Raw genomic sequence first — 18,457 nt, 5'->3', positions numbered from 1 at the left:
AGACCGCAAGCAGAAAACAAAGAATGTCTCGAGGTGAGACTTAATTTCCTTGGCAGCGCCTGTGAGATCATTAAGTGGGCTGTGTTAGGAATTGCAAAATTCCGAAGTGCAATAACTGGAGAAAAGGTGCGACTCTATCTGTTCGTGCTCTCCAAACTGAATAGGCTTTAAATACTTCCAGGGCGGTGTCGCCAGTTTTATTTTATTCGTCCGAGAGTATTTTTGGAAATGACATTTCCATCCGAGTATTTGTACAAAAATATGGGTATCTGCGTCACCTCTAGTGAGAAACTTGTCGGCGAAGTCACCTATTTCAAGTGATCTCCGACTCAAACCATAATGTAGTATTATTTGAAGATTTTTAGGAGCAGGCGTGATTGTTTGGCTTTGAAATCTTGAATCGGTGATACTTGAAATTGTGGGATGGTTTTACAAGAAGATGTGTTCAAGTCAATGAACTGTCAAATAGTATTACCGAATTGAACTCACACCCACTCGATGAAATTAACTATATCTTTTTGCGTGAAATGTAGGCGTTTACGTACAGGTTTATGTTGTTGAGGCAGGTTTCACGGAATTTGGCGCCTACCTGCTCATTTGAAATTTGGGATCTTTGCTTTTATTTCAGCAGAGTATAATAACCGGCTTACGTATACGTATACAATACAACGAGGAATCGTTCAAATATCAACATTTCTGAATGATAAGCTCTTGGTACGTTTCAATGATTGCCCCAGTACTAGTACTACAGATCAGTGTTAAAACCCTTGGTGAATAGAATTATTTTTATTGTAAGACAATACGATACAAAACTCTTGGGACAACATTCAACATTTCATTCAAAGTAAAGTTCCCCAAAAAATTATTTGAAAAATTCATTATTCAACCCCACCATCAGTTACTTTTTATAATAAACTTTTTATTAGTCATATGACTTGCAGTAATTCTAAAACTTCAGACTGTTATTTCTTGAATGCAAAAAAATGTTTCTTCTTTCGTTCACGAGAAGCTTCGATTGGACTTTTTTCCGTACCTTTTTATTCTGAAGTTCACTCATTGTTTAGCCGTCACGCATCAATATCACTTCTATGACTTGGAAGCTACTGTTTTTAGAAGTAGGTAGCGTGTGTAAACTTGTTTTCAGAGAAATAGATCCAAGTACTAAGCCTATTTCTCTGCAACCTTTTTTGACCAATCGTACCTCCCTTAATTTTTAGATCACCCTCCACCTTAAAAAAATGGTCTCGTTGAAAATGAAGTGCCCCAATTACATATTCCAATACACTCGCCTAAGCTGAACACTTTCGTCCCTCAGTTTTACGTTGAAACTCATTAGAGCTCATTCTATTACTCAAATTTTTGTGTTTTCTATCGTTGGCATTCCCTTTAAAGACTGCGGACACAGTACAATTCTACCATACTGTTGTTTGAAAATTTAATTTACTATAGATGACTAAGTTGTATTTCTTTGAAATGAGAATGAATAAATAATCATTTACATTAAAATACATTTTTTGTAAATCAAACAATGTTTTTTCAGTCCAAAAATTATCTACAGAATTCTATTTCTCTACAGAATCTATTTTTTTTAAAAAAAAGGGAAAAAAAGTGTTTTCCGACAATTTTCTGCATTGTCATATAAAAATTGTCAGAATGAGTGAGGTTACTCAAAAAATTGACCGCAGCTCTATCGAGTTACGTTCGCAAATTTGAAGAGAAATGCATTTTTAGCCTGCAGTTCGGCACCTCCTTCCCAAGGTCATCATGTCCCACCGTATTAAGATCAAACACCCGGCGGAGTAATCGGATACTCCCGTCAATTTACTTTTCTCAATAAAACCGTTTCCATGCAAATCATCCGGGGCATCTCGTCTGTTATTGCTCTGGAAACGTGTAAATTTATCCGCTACTTAAATATTTTACGACTTGGACCGGCCGCTCTGAGTGGTTCGCGAGGTGCATGAGAGCAGGGCCGTTCGTCTGGTCGCCCGCCGGTCATTGTTGCACCAATTCTGCCGTGCTAAGGAAAAACGACGTATGAACATTCAAGAGTTGCCAAATTTTCTTCAATTAAATGTTTATTTTTAAAGAAAGCTGTGGATATTTTTCCTTGAAAATTTCAGGAACATCAGGGGAAATTGCGAACAAAATTATCTGCAAAATTGGAGAGAAAATATTTACAAATTTTCCCGCAAATACGTGATTTACTGAAGGAAATTTGGCAACGCGGGAAGACTCATACGGCGTTTTTCCTTAGCACGACAGAATTTATATTAACACGCTAAGGAAAAACGTCGTAAATGCATTCGAATGTTGCCGAATTTCTATTGATGAAACACGAAATTTCTGGAAAACTTGTGAGTTTATTTCTTGCTAATTGTCAAGGCATTTTATCCTCAATTTAATCGGTCAGGCATGATGATTTCAAGGAAAATCGGACCGCGTCAAGCAGAAAGGAACCAAGCCACATAAGCTGTTGCCAAAATGCAGGTCATTTATTTTCACATGAAAACGGTCGTGCGGATTTTTGGCAAATTTCAATGAATTTTCTGCATACTCTAAAGTAAATTCCTTAAAAATGTCAAAGGAATCCGCAAAAACGTTCTCTTGTAAAAAATTAAATTGCTCTGTTAAATGTGGCAATTGCTGATGTGCCTTGGTTCCTCTCTGCTAAACGTGGTACAATTGGACCGCGTTAAACAGAAAGGAACCAAGCCACATCAGCTATTGCCAAATTTAATCGGCTAATTAAATTTTTTACATGAAAACAGTTGTGCGGATTTTCGTGCAAATTTCAGTGAATTTTCTCCATGGTACAAAGCAAATTCCTTAACATTTTCAAAGGGATCCGCACAAACGTTTTCTCGTAAAAAATTAAATTGCCCAGTTAAAATTGGCAATAGCTGATGTGGCTTGGTTCCTTTCTGTTAAACGCGGTCCAATTATTCATCACTCCGTCAGATTGTATAAATGAATAAAAGAAAATGTGGCAGCATTCAAGGTTCATAGTTCGTTTTTACCTCTGTGCGGCAGTATAAAATCCTACAGTCAGGACACATTCAGAGCAGTTCACCCGTTTCAGCGGTTTGCTGAAACCTTCGCAAAGTTCCGTGAGCTTCTTTGCCAACAGCTGAATGGCGAGCAGACCTCTTATTCCTTCCTCATAAACGTTGTTATCCTTTAGATGTTTCTAGACTGACCGTTTAGCGTCAAACGGGTGACAACCCTGTCGTTGAAATTCAAGCAGGTTGCTATTGCTTTCCAATTTTTCAGATTATACCATCGCTCATTGCAACCAGTTGTGAAAAAAAATGCATGCAGGATCAGGGATTTCATATACAGGGTTATTCAAAAGTCACGCACCACTAGGCATGAGGGGGATGGCCACTTGAAATGTTTGAGTTGCCCCCCGCCCCCCTCCCCCCGAGGGAATCAAAAACTGTAGAGTACCAAAAAAAGTTTTTTAACTCTCGATATGAGGAAAAACGTCTTAAACCGCCAGTCGATATCATAATGGATCACTAGACAAGGTACGAATTAAAGGATTCTGATACATGTTTCTTAACCAAAATTCCACGCAGAACACGATTCGCGCAACGAAAATGACTGAAACCAATTCCTAACGAAGAAATTAATGTTTTTATTTCACATTGGTTACAAGGAATTTGAACTGCCCGCTCACAAGAAACTCGAAGCTCTACGTGAGTCAAATCGCGCACTACAACGGTTTCAGCAATCTTCTCAATCGAGCAATGTTCATTTCCCACCATGTGTTGTTCCAAACTACATGCAATTTGCTATAGCTGAGCCAAAGCGTCAAGATTGAGGTTGCCAGATTTTTATATCGCAGAGACTGTCATGATAAACGTTTAGCGCGCGATGTGAATCACGCAGAGCATTGAGTTTTCATAAGCGGGTGGTTTGAATTCACGCATCAAGAATCATTAAATATCTTCGTAAGGAGTTGATTTCGGTAATTTTCGTTGTGCGCATCGTGTTCTACGTGAAATTTTGGTTACGAAAAATGTATTAGAATGCTGAAATTTGTACCTTGTCTAGTGGTCCATTAGTACTAAAGTTATGGCCAGTAGTGCGTGACTTTTGAATAACCCTGTACAATTTGAAACCTCCTAAAAACCTTGAGAGCTCGCATTATTTTAAGACCTCCTGAGAGCCTCAAGAGCTTGTTGTAGTCTCTTCTATAAAAAAAAAAGAAAAAAAAGAAAGAAAAAATGCTATAATTTTTTCACATTTTCAAAACGGGTATTTTTACATATTTTGCTAAAATTGTTAATTATTTATGTTTAAAGAGACTTCCTTTGAAGGGACCGCCAATTCCTCAAAATTTCGTGAGAGAATAATTTTCTACACTCGTAGTCTCAACTAGTATGGCAGCAAGACTCGACGTAACCCCTTAAAGCAGGAATATCCTAAAATCCGCAACCCGAAGACTTTGAACAAAACAGTAAATAACAAAAAGTAATTCGCTCATCCCGCACAAAGCTACAAACTACGGTCCTTGATAGGGACCCAAGTTTTCAGTCTGGTTAACCGAAGTTTTTGATTTTAGGAGCCAAACTTCTGATCAGCAGGTAACCAAAGTTTTAGTCTTAAACCAATCCACCATTCTTCACAAGATTTGAGTTTCTATTACTGACACAAAAAATTGGGTGCTTCATATATTTTGAAGTTTGATCCTCCTAACCGAAGTTTCTCGTTGCGCTATTTCCCGTATTCACCGCGCAACAAAGTCAGATCTTCAATGAGCTCGAAATAAACCAAACACAAAATTCGAAAAAACATAATGTTAACAATGACGTCGCTTTCTCGATTTCTGTATCCACCGTTTGACACACCCACCCAACCCATGATCCTCTGTGAAGATAAGCCGGAAATGTGCTGCCACCCGTGACCCTCCAAAGTTTGGCACCGACAGAATTCCAACGAGCTTTCCTCGGGGATCCGGAAAAAATATGTAAAATAACGAAACGAGAGAATAAAGTTAAGTGGTCGTCAACGCTTGGAGACGGGAATATGACGGATGGCGCCGTATGACATCTGGCTCCTTGACAATTTTTGATGGATGGCTGATGCTCACCGGTTTGAGAAAACGAATCGTACGAATCTTCCCGCTCCCGGAGGAATTCCAAGCAGTGGCGTGGCGTGCTTTGCGATTTATCGATTTTCATTCCATTTTAACCTATGGAAAAGGATCGATTATTAAGGTGTTCGCTGCGAACATCCTGTTAATCGATCCTTTTCCATAGGTTTAAATGGCATAACAATCGATATATCGCAAAGCACGCCGCGCCACTGATTCCAAGCCGCCGCTCCGGGTACGACCAGCATTTGATTCTTGAATTTCCAGCGAGAAGTTTTAGAAATATCTTAATCTATGCTTAAAATCAGTTTCAACTACAGGATATTCGATTCCAATCGATGAAGGTTCAATAATTGACCTGGTGGCTTACGTAACTTACCGTTGAATAAACCGCAGCTGGACTTGACTACCTTGGGGTTCTCCTCGGAGGTCCCTTCAATCTCCAAAATGTATCATTTTTGTATGAAATAGAAAGCAGCAACGCATGACTTCTTTAAAAATTCACTTCGGAAATACGTCAATAAGACTGAAATTAGCTGGTTTTCTATCGGTTGTTGTATAGCAACTGACAAGACTCTATTGATTATCTGGCGAGAGATCAATTTAGAGATGAGTCGGCCGAATTAAAGACGAACTTCAAAAGGACGATATCTCAATAGGTTCAGGCATGATCTACTGTTAATAGCAGACTTTATGGAGCGAGCTCAATGTGTTTTTCGAATGATGTGTTTTCGTGCTGTCTGGTATGTTTGTTTTTCTTGCACTGAAAAATAGTATCACGATCTCAACTATAATTCTAGCAGATTTTGGCGGCAGCCATAAGAGTAGTTGCACCAGCTAGAAGTGTAAAGGCACCAGCCAGCGGTATAGTTACTCCAACCGCACTTATGCTGACTGTGAGGGCACCAGCTAGAGGTATGGTTGATCCAACCACACTTTCAAATGACTTAGCCTCTGACCTCTGGCTTGTGCAACTTCTGTAATACCTATCTGACACGCCAAAATCAGCCAGGAGTATAGTTGGGATTGCGATACTTTTTTCTGTGTGAAGTAAACCTAGAAGTGAACAGGTGGCCGATGTTCACCACTAAGGCCTGGATACACGCTCAAATATCCGCCGATTTCCGATTAACATGATGACAAAAATGGCGGTCAAATTTTTGCAGGCTGCAACAATTTGATGGTAGATGGTGCGCGCCAGTCACCATTTGATCGGAAATTGATGGAAATTTGAGCATGTATCCAGGCTACTAGGTGAACAATATTAACATTGGTAAGTAGTTCAGTGGTGCGTGATCTACGCTGATGGAGCAATCGGAACGCTTGTTTTCGTTCGTTCGTGCGTGTGGCTTTTATCTCATTTTCTTTTCCCTTTCTAATCCGTGCAACTGGAAAATGAAAACACAATGATACGGGATAAACATGGAATTTCTTGCACTTCGGCAAGGCTGGCGCGGCATATTTCATTCCGCGGTCGCCCGAGCGGCTGTGTGGTCGCCGCGGGTTGACGAGGAGACTGCACATGCAATAAACGACCCCTAGGCCGGGCCCTGTCCGAACATCCTCCCGAGCCCCGTGGCCCCCTCGGAGGGGGTCGGGGGCCCCGGTTTTCCACTCCTTTAATGAGACTGATTTTACGGCCGCGGAGGAGCCTCTCGGAGTTTCCTTTGGGGCGGTCCTGTCTCTTGCGGTTGAAAAATGTCCCCGCTGGAAAACCATGTCGTTCACGGTTGGGGCCGAGGTGAACAGGGCTCACGTCCACCCCCCCTCTCCCCCCTCTTCACCCCTCTCCCCCCCCACCCGTCGTGGTCCCACGAGTGAAGTCGCCGGAGCGAGAGTTGACGATGTTTCGGACGCAGTGGGTCCAGCCAGCAAAGCTGCCGTGCTAAGGAAGAACGCCGTATGAACAGTCGAGGATTGCCGAATTTCCCCAAATAAAACATTACTTTTGAGGAAATTTATGCATATTTTTATTTAAAATTTTCAGATATTTTAGATTGAATCATGAACAAAATTGACTGAAAAAATTCGAGGAAAATTTTTGTTGGTTTATTATTCCGTGCCCGCGGAGTAATGTAAATGTTCGACACAGAGGCAATGCCGGTATTATCTGTTTTCATGTAGAAAATTAAATTGCCCGATTAAATTTGGCAATAACTGATGTGGCCTGGTTCATTTTTGCTAGTGCCATGCTAAGGAAGAACACCGCATGAGCCCTCAGACGTCACCAAGTTTCCTCCGATGAAAACCGAATTTTCTGGTAAAATTGCGTATATTAATTTCCAAAATTTTTAGACAATTTTGTACGCAATTTTCTCTAAAATATCTGAAAACTTCAAGAAAAAATATGCATGGACGTTGTCAAAAATACATGTTTCATCTAGGGAAATTTGGCAACTCTCGACTGTTTTTACGGCGTTCTTCCTTAGCACGGCAGTATTGTTATACTATCTCATAAATCAATGGAGCTATATTTTTGTGAAACAAAAGAAAACAGTGAAGCCTGCTCCTCGCAGGGCCAAGTATCGATTGGACTGTAACCGCGGGAAAGGCGAGTAATTTTTCCGATCGGAAGTCGATGTTTGCGAAGTTGCGAGGCCGGCGGCGAGGACTGGCGGCGGGGGGGGATCTTGGAGGGAGAAAGTCGTAAGTTCAAAGTTGGGAGCGCGGTCGGGGCTGGAGTGGGCGATCCCGATCGGCGGCCGGGAGTCGGCGTCGAACTTTCCTCAACTTGTCTATTAGCGGTTTCGCCCGTGCAGCGTTTCCCGCCCCGACCTATTAGATCACGCGGGATATCGGCCGCGCCTAATTGATACACTTAGCAGGTCGCTCGCGCCCAGGGCTGTCACGTCACAGAGGAAATATAGCTGGTTGCGCTTGGATTCTAAGGGTCAAGTATTTGCACTTGGGGGGGGGGGGGGGGGTGAGCCAGTGTTTACAGTACGTTACAAGGGCGAAGAGGGGGTCAAGCCCAGCGTTACGTAACAAATCCGAGCCTGCAGAAAAAAATCGAGGAAAAAACGAGCAAAAATTGAAAAATTTTGGAAATGGTTATAATATTGGAAGAAGACATAGGGAGTATAGAGCGATCTTATTGGTTGACATGGTTGGTTCTTATAGACTGAGGAAAGAAATGATGGACTAACTGTCGGGTCTTTAGTGGGTTACCGTTAGTTAGTCCATTGCCTACCTCCTATGAACATTGCCACCATCTGCTTCCACCAATAGGATCCCTCCAAATCCCTTTTCTCGTCTTTGTCTATAGCTTTGTCTATCAATGTCAATAATCGGCCCGCTGCTCTCTATGTAACCTTATGATTTCCTCGGTTCATGTCAGAGAAGAGGTACGCCCTTACGTCAGAGGAGCGTTGATAGTTCCATCAACGACTCACGTTGAAAACCTGCGCTTACACGAGCTTACAAGGACCAACACAACCGCCAAAAATTTCTCAAAGTGCAAGTCCACGGGCTGGAGCATCTGCTAAATCTGACGGGAGATGCGCAATAGGGGTGGGGGAGGGGGAGTTTTGGGGGTCCCCGTCCCCCTCGCACCTGGCAGCTTGACGGCGGTTGTGGCTCGCCGTCCCGCGGGTTTTATTTATATCCTCTTTTGAGTCTTTGAGCATTTCTCAATGTAGCGCTAAACGCGAGCCGTTTGATTCTTCTCAATTAAGCTGAGGAGGTTTTTCGCGCCAAGTATTTTGATTCGCCGTGATAGCCGCTAACAAGCTCCCCGCTCCCTCCCGGGCGTTGCCATTCAAGAAGCTCGGATTTTTAGTGGCCTGGTTACACGCTCAAATTTCCGTCAAATTCCGATCAAAATGATGACCAAGATGGCGGTCGAGAGTTATCTAGACTGATGAGCAAAATTAATTAAAACAGCGTGTTGATTGAAATAAGCATGAAATAAGCACGGTTGTGTGAAAATCAGATGAAGGATGAGCCCCACAGCTCTATCATGTACCATCAAATTTTTGCAGGCCGCAGAAATTTGATGGTAGATGGTGCGCATCAGTCACCATTTGATCGGAAATTGATGGAAATTTGAGCGTGTAACCAGCACATAATGTATTCGATGTTCCAACAAAAATTTTAAAAGAGCAGTTTACGGAGAAAGATCTCCTGTATTCACTATGAGACGTCCTGTTCGTTTTCGCCTCATCGGATTTCTTTCGGAGACAATTAATTGTAACTCATTACGTCCCGATGGGATTTTATGGCTTTCATTGAAAGAATTTCATTGGGATAACAGGAAATTCCGGTTGTCTCAAGCAGAAATTTGGCAAGGAAGATAATAATAGGATATTTTGTAGGGACCCCGGGATATTTTTTCCTGTGTAGATTTTTAGATGGATATTGAATGAATTTTATTAGATGTCAGGTTACCTTCGCCCGAAAGTATCACTGGGTAGGAAATTAAAAATGCAGTAGAGTTTACCATAATGCTAAATTTTGCAAAAGTTTAACGTTGATCATCCTACGTATCTTTAATGGGTTTTTTTTTCTAAAAAAAAATTGAACGCGTTTTGGGTTTCGCAGAATGCTAAAAATGTCACTTAATTTTTTCATTTGTGATACCTTCTCAGTGACTGTAAAGCTACTCGTACATAGCTGCACAGTTATGCGTATCAATACCACGCATGTGACTAGAGTCCTCAATGCAAACGTTTTGTAATTAGAAACAACGATTTTTGACTCAACTATAAAAACATCTATGTGCATAGAGAAAGAAGTAGCACTTGAATTGTTTTGAAAATGAGCCAGGAATAATTGTTCCTCATTGCAAAATGTAGTCCAAGGGAAAACTTTACCAATTTCAAGAAATTTCAGTTAAAATTACTTGCACAGTGTACTTTCACAGGGAAACACACACGCACTTACGCAGTAGTTTGCTAACATTTGAAGATCCGTCGGGAACATGCCTAGAACCCCACTGAGAATTCCTGCTCCCGTTGCTTTCTTGCACTGAAAAAAAAATCTCGGTGTATTCACCAAGAAAAGGGTAAAATTACCAAGAATTCAGGGTTCTATTTGATCCCAATTTTTTCTCGGTAAAATCACCATTTATGAAATTGGTAATTTTACCGAGATATCTCGGTAAAATTATTGAACTTTCTCGGTAATTTTACTGGACCTTGGTAAAAACGCCAATATTTTTTATCGACTGTGGTAGAATTACCGAGATGAAATGGCAAAGTTACCGGGAATAGATTACCAATAAAAGTGGTATTCTTACCTGAAAAAAAAACAGTGAAAATACCGATTTTAGGTAAGCTTACCAGTCTGTCTGGGTAAAATTACCAATAATTGGTAAAAAAAGTGAGATGGTAAAGGTACCAACGGACCGTGGTAAAAACGCCGAAAATTTTTTTGCAGTGTGGGAAACTTTGACCCCCATGATTGTTTGGAAAAATGGCCACACATGGTTCATCTCAGTCTGAGTTAAAAGAGTATTTTCTCTTGAGATGAGGCATCATCGTTAGCGAGTAGGACACCCCTTTGAGTCCGGGGCAAAGAGCCTGCATGAGACCATTCGATACAGATCTACCAATTAGTATGGCGCACGCCATTAAACGGTGTCTTAGAGCAGGGTGCGCTGTTGTCTCTATCAGCAAATTTCATATTCCCGTAGTATCATAAGGTTCTCCCTCTTTTCATTTACTTCTTTTAAATTTTCTTGAGCATATTTCGGATGTTCTTATTGTTAACGTAGGAAGATCATTGAAAGCTCTTGAAGCACCCTATACGTAAGGCCACATCTCTATTCGCTAAGCTCCCAGTGCCACATTGCCCACTGAAGAGTTCTGGCGTTTCTTACAATTAGTTTGAACGATTCTATAGTTCTAGAAGAATTACGTTTTTTCGGAATGTAATTATAATAAAATAGCATATAACTTCAAAAATTCTAGGTCTGGAATTTTCAGGGAATGACAACGCTTCCTAGATGACAAGTCAAAAACATTTGAACTCAAATTCACTTCCTTTACCTGTATCAGGGACTCGACTGAATGTTGTTACCTTACAGATTTTGATCATTGTAAATGTTTCCTATTGGTGAAAACTTACCGTCTTTTAAATCAAGGGGAACTTATTTTTTCGTTGCTTGATCTCCAAAAACCCGAATCAACTTTTTGTATACTTTCACCTTCCTACTTTGACTATTTAAAATGATCATTGAAACAAATCAATATGGCAACCTGCTTTGGAGAGGCAGGCATGAGCCAGGAGCCTGGAGCCCGCTCTACCTGAGTCGAGAGAAAGGGAGGGCGTGAGCAGGGAAAGGTGAGAAGGGAGAAGTGCAATGTGCATGTGAAATATCGGCATCAGCTCACATTCACAAAAAACAAGGTGGACACCTTGTTTTCGGTTACCTCCGTCCCCAGCCCTGAGCAGGTCCTTCCTAATCCATCATTCATAATCCTTACAGAAGCACCCTTAAGGTCTAAGACGCTAACAAATAATCGAATTATAAATGGAACGAGTTTATCAGAAAGGAACCAATCCACATTTTCGAAAAAAATTGGTTTAAGAATGTTTTTGAGTTCATCTAGTTGTATATTTGCCCCTGCCAAAAAATCAAAGTCGAAAAAAAGTATTATTAGTCTGTGAAAGGAGGGGTTAAAGTTTATTTTCTACATTGAGTCGTATGGAGGAATAAAACTTCAAACCTCTTTTCGTCAGTTTCAACTTTACATGGGCCGGTTCCTTTCTGATGAACTCGGTCCACATATCGTGAGACACCACACTTCCCCCACTGATGCACCAACTAGGTGGTTTTAATTGCGTGAATCCGCCCAAAGCAGGCTCGGAGTGGCATGAATGAGACACACGAAACCAACACGCTTTTGAAATAGAGAAGGAGAAAAGATGCTGGTTGACGAAGGCGCAGAGATACAACTATTCGTACTTGATGGATGTCCGTGCTGTATCTGAAAAATTGAAGGCGCGATGACGAGAAGCTCCCACTGCTTTGCTATAACGATGTCAATGAGATGTTGCTCAAATTCGGGAGAAAAGTTAAAAAAGGAGCCCGGATTACGTTTCTCCTACCTTCGGCTGTGTTACTCACGTATTGCTTGAGGCACCATCACGAACAAGACAAACGGAAACAAACACAGTATGGAAATAAGGCGAGGAAAAGAATGCGCGTTTACGACGGCGCAGAGATACAACTATTCGTACTTGATGGACGTCGGTGCTGCGTCTGAAAAATTGAAGGCGCGATGACGAGAAGCGCGAGCTCCCAATGCTTCACCATAATGATGTCAATGAGGTGTTGCTCAGATCGGAAGAAAAGTTTAAAAGGAGGCCGGATTACGTCTTTCCTGTCTTCGGCTGTGTTGATACTCGTTCTTTCTTCTTTTTTCAGGTTTACACGGAGAAAAAAACTTCGTGCGTGGGACCCGAAGTTGAGGTCATATGGATCTCTGAAGTTTTCGGATCACGTATCTAAAAACTTGAGGTCGAGCTGCTGAAGTTCGGGTCAGACATCTGAAGTACTTCGATATATACCGAAGGGTTCGGGTCACACATCTGAAGTACTCCGGAACATACCGAAGTGCCTTGATGTCTGACCCGAACTTCGGCAGCTCGACCTCAAGTTTTCGAATGCGTGATCAGAAAACTTCAGAGATCCATATGACCTCAACTTCGGGTCCCATGCACGAAGTTTTTATCTCCGTGTATATATGATTCTTTTTTTGGTCGAGAGAAGAAGAAAGGGCGCTTATATTTGTACTTATTAATGAACAAATTGACTCAAACTGCATACCTACAAGATACTTTAAAATTTCGACAGTTTTCTGGGGTGGCCCCCCAATCTCCCTTACATCCCCTCGTTTGAGGTGTCTAGATCCGCCTATGCGAAAAGAGAGGAATGGGTCCCTTGACCCTCATATAACTAATACAAACCGCGGTATAAGCTGATGATTTTGCCGACTAGGCAACGGGATAAAATCCCACCTTCACAACTACGTACCAATTACGGTTAACACCAAAAATTATTCCATGCCGTGGATTTCTCACCGTGGTCCCCCATCTTCTCCCCCCTCCCCCCGCCCCCAACCCCGCTCCTCACTCTTCTCTCCCCCGAGAGGCACCAAGCGCCACAAGGAGACGGTCATAAATATGGAAATAAGCTGGAGTTTGTTTGTGTTCGTGTGTTGTTTGTATGCGTTTGTCTGCGACGTGTTTGTGGTGTTTCTTGTCAACAATGCTCCGTGCATCGCGAGATGGCGACCAGGCCAGGTCGGGATCGAGACAACCAGATGACTTTATGCAAAAGAGAGCTATCTGAATTCCGACGTGAGACCTGGATGACTTAAAACGGTAATATTAATGCGACTCATGACTGGAATATGAAGAGACATATTCGGATCGACGTTATCCGACTGTAACCGCTCTTTCGGCTACCGAGCGCCATGTTGCCGACTTGAACAGCACAGATTTTCTGATTATGTAAAGATTTCAGCCACCGGAAAGTCGGCTAAGAATAAAGAAATATTGTCTTGTATTTAAAAAATTAGGTTTTTGAAAGTTTTTTCAAAAAAATTTAAATGTCGTTGAGAGCGTCCAGCTGAAGGCATCGAAATGGGAAGGAGAGATGAGATGCTAGCTTCTGGACAGTCCCTATCTTGAGAGACTATGAATGCACCTTGGTGCACGATAAAAGCGACTGCTACCTACGGCAGTTTTATTTTATTCAATACGTCTCCATTTTTGGATCCATACCGAGGCTGTTTCTGGAAGAATAAGAATGAAAACCCTCCTTGGGGCTCCATAAGCCACCGTCTTGTCTCCGCAGCTCATTTTATTATTTGTCTATAACTGTTGTGTTTTTTCTGGATTTCTAGGCCGTAATTTTAACACGTTGGTTTTCCTTGACGGTCGCATGTGTATGAACGTAACGTTAGGACCGATCGAGTAAACTCTACAGGCGAGACAGAGAGGAGAAAGGAGGGGAATGGAAAAATCAGCATTTTAAGAAACACTGACACTCGCAACGAATAGAGATTATCCGTTTTTTCATGCATGCGTTCTTGCTTCTAACTTACCACATCGACCTTTTACGGTAATTCGCCCCGGATTCTTGGCGTAGTCGAAATTGCGTGCGATATTTCGCATCCATCAAGTAAAAAATATCGGCAAATTTTGACTTCCAGCTAAAACAAGAACCAAGTGAGATCTGAGCCAAAGAATAATTTTCAACGAGGAAATTCATAACTCTGAGCAATGATGGAAGGACCCTTCTTGGAAAAACTGATTACATTCAATGCGGTAATCGACCATTGAATTCAATGAGATCTTTTTTCAAGAAGAGTCCTATTTTCACTTCCCTGAATTTCGCAATTTTCAGGTTCAAAATGGACTAATTGCAAATTCGATTTTTTGCACGAGACACATGATACGCCAAGGGCGTATGAATGTTTTTCTGCTCGGCCTTACTTGGCAACTGCGCACATACATGTCTGGCAGGAGATGGAAGTTTTCTCCGGCTAGTATTTGGAGCTTCCCTGGGGCACATCGCACATATCGTTTGAAGATGTCATGGACCAAAACCGACAAGAAGAGGTGAAGAAGCGTCGACAAATAGGTCCCAAGGGTTTTACACCTTGTTGTTTCCGGAGCCGCCTGCACGGGGAGGAGGAGGTGAGCGGGTCGGAGGGGGGCTTCTCCGAAGGTAGATCGGCCGCGGTAAAATAGTACACGGAATTTTTCGATTAAAATGAACATCTCACTTCATCTCCTGACATGTGGTGTTGTCGGTTTTATTTTTTCAACGCGGAAGATTCTGGACTGAAAGGAGATATTTTTGTCGCGTCACAAATAGAAATTTTCTTCATAGATATATCAGATTCCCTGCGTCAATAAAGATTCCTCCGGCGATATTTTTCCGTAGGCAAATACTGGATATCTGGTAGACCTGAACCTGCAGAATGTACCACTAGAAGGGGTACGAAAAACTCTTGAAGAGCGTTTGTTTCTTCATCATGAATTCTCGAATACGAAGAATAGCAAAGCTTCCCTAGCATATTACTGTAGACAATGCCACCACTCCTGGTTTGAAACACTGATCTACGTAAAAACGTGGTTTAATATTAATGCCTCGAGAGGTAGCAGAAATGCAATAGGTCTGCCCTGACGAATGTTCAGTCTTCCGGGTTGATTGTTGACATTGATAATCAAAGGTATAGACAAAAGAAAAAATATGGAGTATGGAGTGATCCTGTTGGTTGACATGGGTAGTTCTCGTAGACTGAGGTGGTTTATGATGGACTAACTATAGTGTCTCTCGTGGGTTGCCATTAGTAAGTCTATTACCTACCTCTTATGTCTATTGCAATCTCCCAATTCCACCACTCGGATCCCTCCACATCCCTTTTGTCTTCTTCGTCTATACCTTTGTCTATCAATTCCAAGAGTCAACCCGCTGCAAGTAAAGAACTAGCACCAAACAAAAATCTCAAAGAACACAGCTCCGCAGAAATCGACACAATCAAAAAGAAGACAGACTGAAGAGAAAGAAGTATGAAGAAGAAAGAAAATGTATATGATTTTTTTGTATGCAAACGTCTCTTCGCACGACTTATCGGACGCAGCCGAGTCGCGGCCGGCGCACAGCGGATCGAGTCAATGAGAGAGGTCGGACGAAATTTGAAACCTTTAAAAGCTTATGACTCCGTTCATGCGCAACTTCGAGGTCTTAAAAGTGGTTTCATTGGTTTCCTCGTAAAATTTTCTTTCAGGATCACCATTTACAATTTAAAACGTGACGAAATCAACATCAAAATGTGGAGTTTTAGTACAAAAAATTCTTGTCCGACCTCTCCAATGGAGATGTTGCATGTGTGAGGAATTTGCGATTTGACTGTTGATTCTTACGTAAAAGTTCGCGAGAAACACGATGGTGCCACTGGTTTTCTCTGAAATCAACTCCCAAGCTCAAAAAAGCTCTCAAGTTGAGGCCAAAATGGAGGGGATATCCCACCCTACCCTGAGAGTCCACCTCTACATCAAACAAACTCTCCATGCAAAGATAGGGAGCGAATACATTAGCAGTGATGCCGTGTTTTCAGTTTGGAGTCCCCAAATGAAAGTGGCAACCCTGCTAATGTATTTGCTCCCTATCTTTGCATGGAGAGTTTGTCTTAATGTAGAGGTGGACTCTCAGGGTAGGGTGGGATATCCCCTCCATTTTGGCCTCAACTTGAGAGCTTTTTTGAGCTTAGGAGTTGATCTCAGAGAAAACCAGTAGCACCATCGTGTTTCTCGCGAACTTTTACATAAGAATCAACAGTCAAATCGCAAATTCCTCACACATGCAACATCTCCATTGACTCGATCCACTGTGCGGCGTCCGCAACAAAGCTCCGAGTCATTAATCGGAGCTTAAGCCGCGGCGCGTATCTGCATGAAAAACCAAATCGGCCTATGTCGGAGCACTGACCCCCGCCTGCCGGGGCCCGGGGGGCACGAACAGCGGGTACGCGCGAAACGTGCTAATAGATTACGCATTGGACCCGCTCCAAAATAATTATGCTATTGGTCTCGTCTAGGCTTACGCGGAACACGGCTCTGCTCCCGGTCCTGCTACCGGCCCGCAACATGCCTCCGTACCCGGAAAAACAGCAAATACACCCAGGGTTATCGATACAGTTAGGTGGTTTTGCCCCGGGAGCGTGGCATGCTCCAAGCTCAGCGGGCATATTTACATACAATCGGGTCCGGGTACAAGTGCGAGGCTTTTTGTATCGCTCCCGCTTGGCATTGTGCGGGATTCTCGATCGCCAAATAGGTGCACTTGTCGAAGGGTTCAAGCTTTCAGGTTTGATGCGCGAGATGTCTCCCGGGGTTTCAGTGTGTGACGGCGTGTAAGTCTTTGAATCCCGGGGAGAGTACGAACACTGAAAAAAAAGTACATACCGTCTGTTCCGGGCTCAGAGGCTGGAAGTTCCGGGTGCTGGAGCCGTAGCTTTTCGGCTGGAACTTTCGCCCTCTGAGCCCGGAATCATCTCACAAATCATTGGAAAGATTATGCAGCTTGGAACGTTTTCCGCAATCTTCTTCCGGATTCTTTACCTCCATGTCCTCTCTTATTCTGGTTGTTTCCTGCCGTGCGCAGTTTGTTCCCTGACCCAATTATGATTTTTCCAACCGTTAAAGATCTAATCTTTCGACACCACTCCATGGGACCCAATTAGGAATATGTGCATCGTGCCTAAACGCTCTCCTCTTTCGAAGACGAAATTCTTACCAAGTCATAAAGCTAAATACATCCAGTGTGTTACCGAATTGATAGCCAGATTTGAACAGGGCAACAAGGTAGTTGTTCTTTAAACCACCACTGAAGATTTACTGTACGTGAAGGTATCAAACGTCCAACACCCATCTGTATTCCAGCGGGCTGATCGTTGAAATTGATAGGCAAAGCGATAGACAAAGATGACATAGGGTGTATGGAGCGATCCTATTGGATGAAATGGGCGGTTCTTATAGACTAAGATAGGAAAGTAAATGATGGACTAACTATAAAGGGTCTCTCGTGAGTTACCGTTAGTTAGTCTATTACCTACCTCCTTTGTCCATTGCAACCACCCGCTTCCACCATTAGGATCCTTCCATATGTCTTCTTTGTCTATAACTTTGTCTATGACTTTGTGTATCAATTTCAACGATGAGCCCGCATAATGCTACCTCAATCCGATGAGTATATTTTATGACTCACCTCATTAAAATGTATATGAAGTCCTTTGGCTTAACGCTGCACTGAGCGATTGAGCGAGTGCGCACGCAAAATTTGAAAGCGAGCAACGTCGGTGGACTGGCTGGCTCACTCGCGCGTTTATAAATCAAACTCACCCCGAGGAGCTGCGCGTTGGGTTTTTATTGCTCGGCTGGTTTCGGAGCCGCGCGGGTTATCTGCCGTTTTCGAACTCTTCTTGGCAAAGGGATCGACGCGGAAGACCGGAATTACCGCGCAATTGCTATGTTTTTGCTTTTTTCATGCGCTATGGCTCAAGGGTCCCCGCGAGTACGCATGAGGCATCGATTCGCCCGAGCGAATGTACTGTCGAACGATGTGCTCCATCGAACTTTAAGGACTAACAGTATAGGCGAGTTGTTTGCCTGGATTCCTAACAGTTGTGAGTTTATTGCGCGCCTTTGAGACTGCATCCTCTGAGGAAAGCCACGCGTCCATGACTCCTGAAATGTAAAAGAAGTGAGAGAGAAAAAAGGGGAAAGAAAATCGCAACAAGAACTATCAGAGCCAAAGACGACGTCGCAAAAATTCTGCCAAAATAACTGGAGGATTATTTCATGGTAATCTGTGTAAATAAAACTGTAAGGCTCCAAACA

At 42.5% G+C, this 18,457-nt stretch overlaps 1 protein-coding gene across 1 annotated transcript in view; it reads left to right on the top strand.

Moving 5' to 3' along the window:
• LOC109031330 (netrin-3) overlaps positions 1–18,457 on the top strand; it is a 211,117-nt gene that overhangs the window by 65,502 nt on the left and 127,158 nt on the right. The gene's annotated exons all lie outside the window — the stretch shown is intronic.

This window comes from Bemisia tabaci, chromosome 4, assembly GCF_918797505.1.
Source record: "Bemisia tabaci chromosome 4, PGI_BMITA_v3".
Lineage (NCBI taxonomy): Eukaryota > Metazoa > Arthropoda > Insecta > Hemiptera > Aleyrodidae > Bemisia > Bemisia tabaci.
The sequence above is the reverse complement of the archived record's forward strand: the minus strand, read 5'-3'. Positions and strand labels throughout refer to the sequence as shown.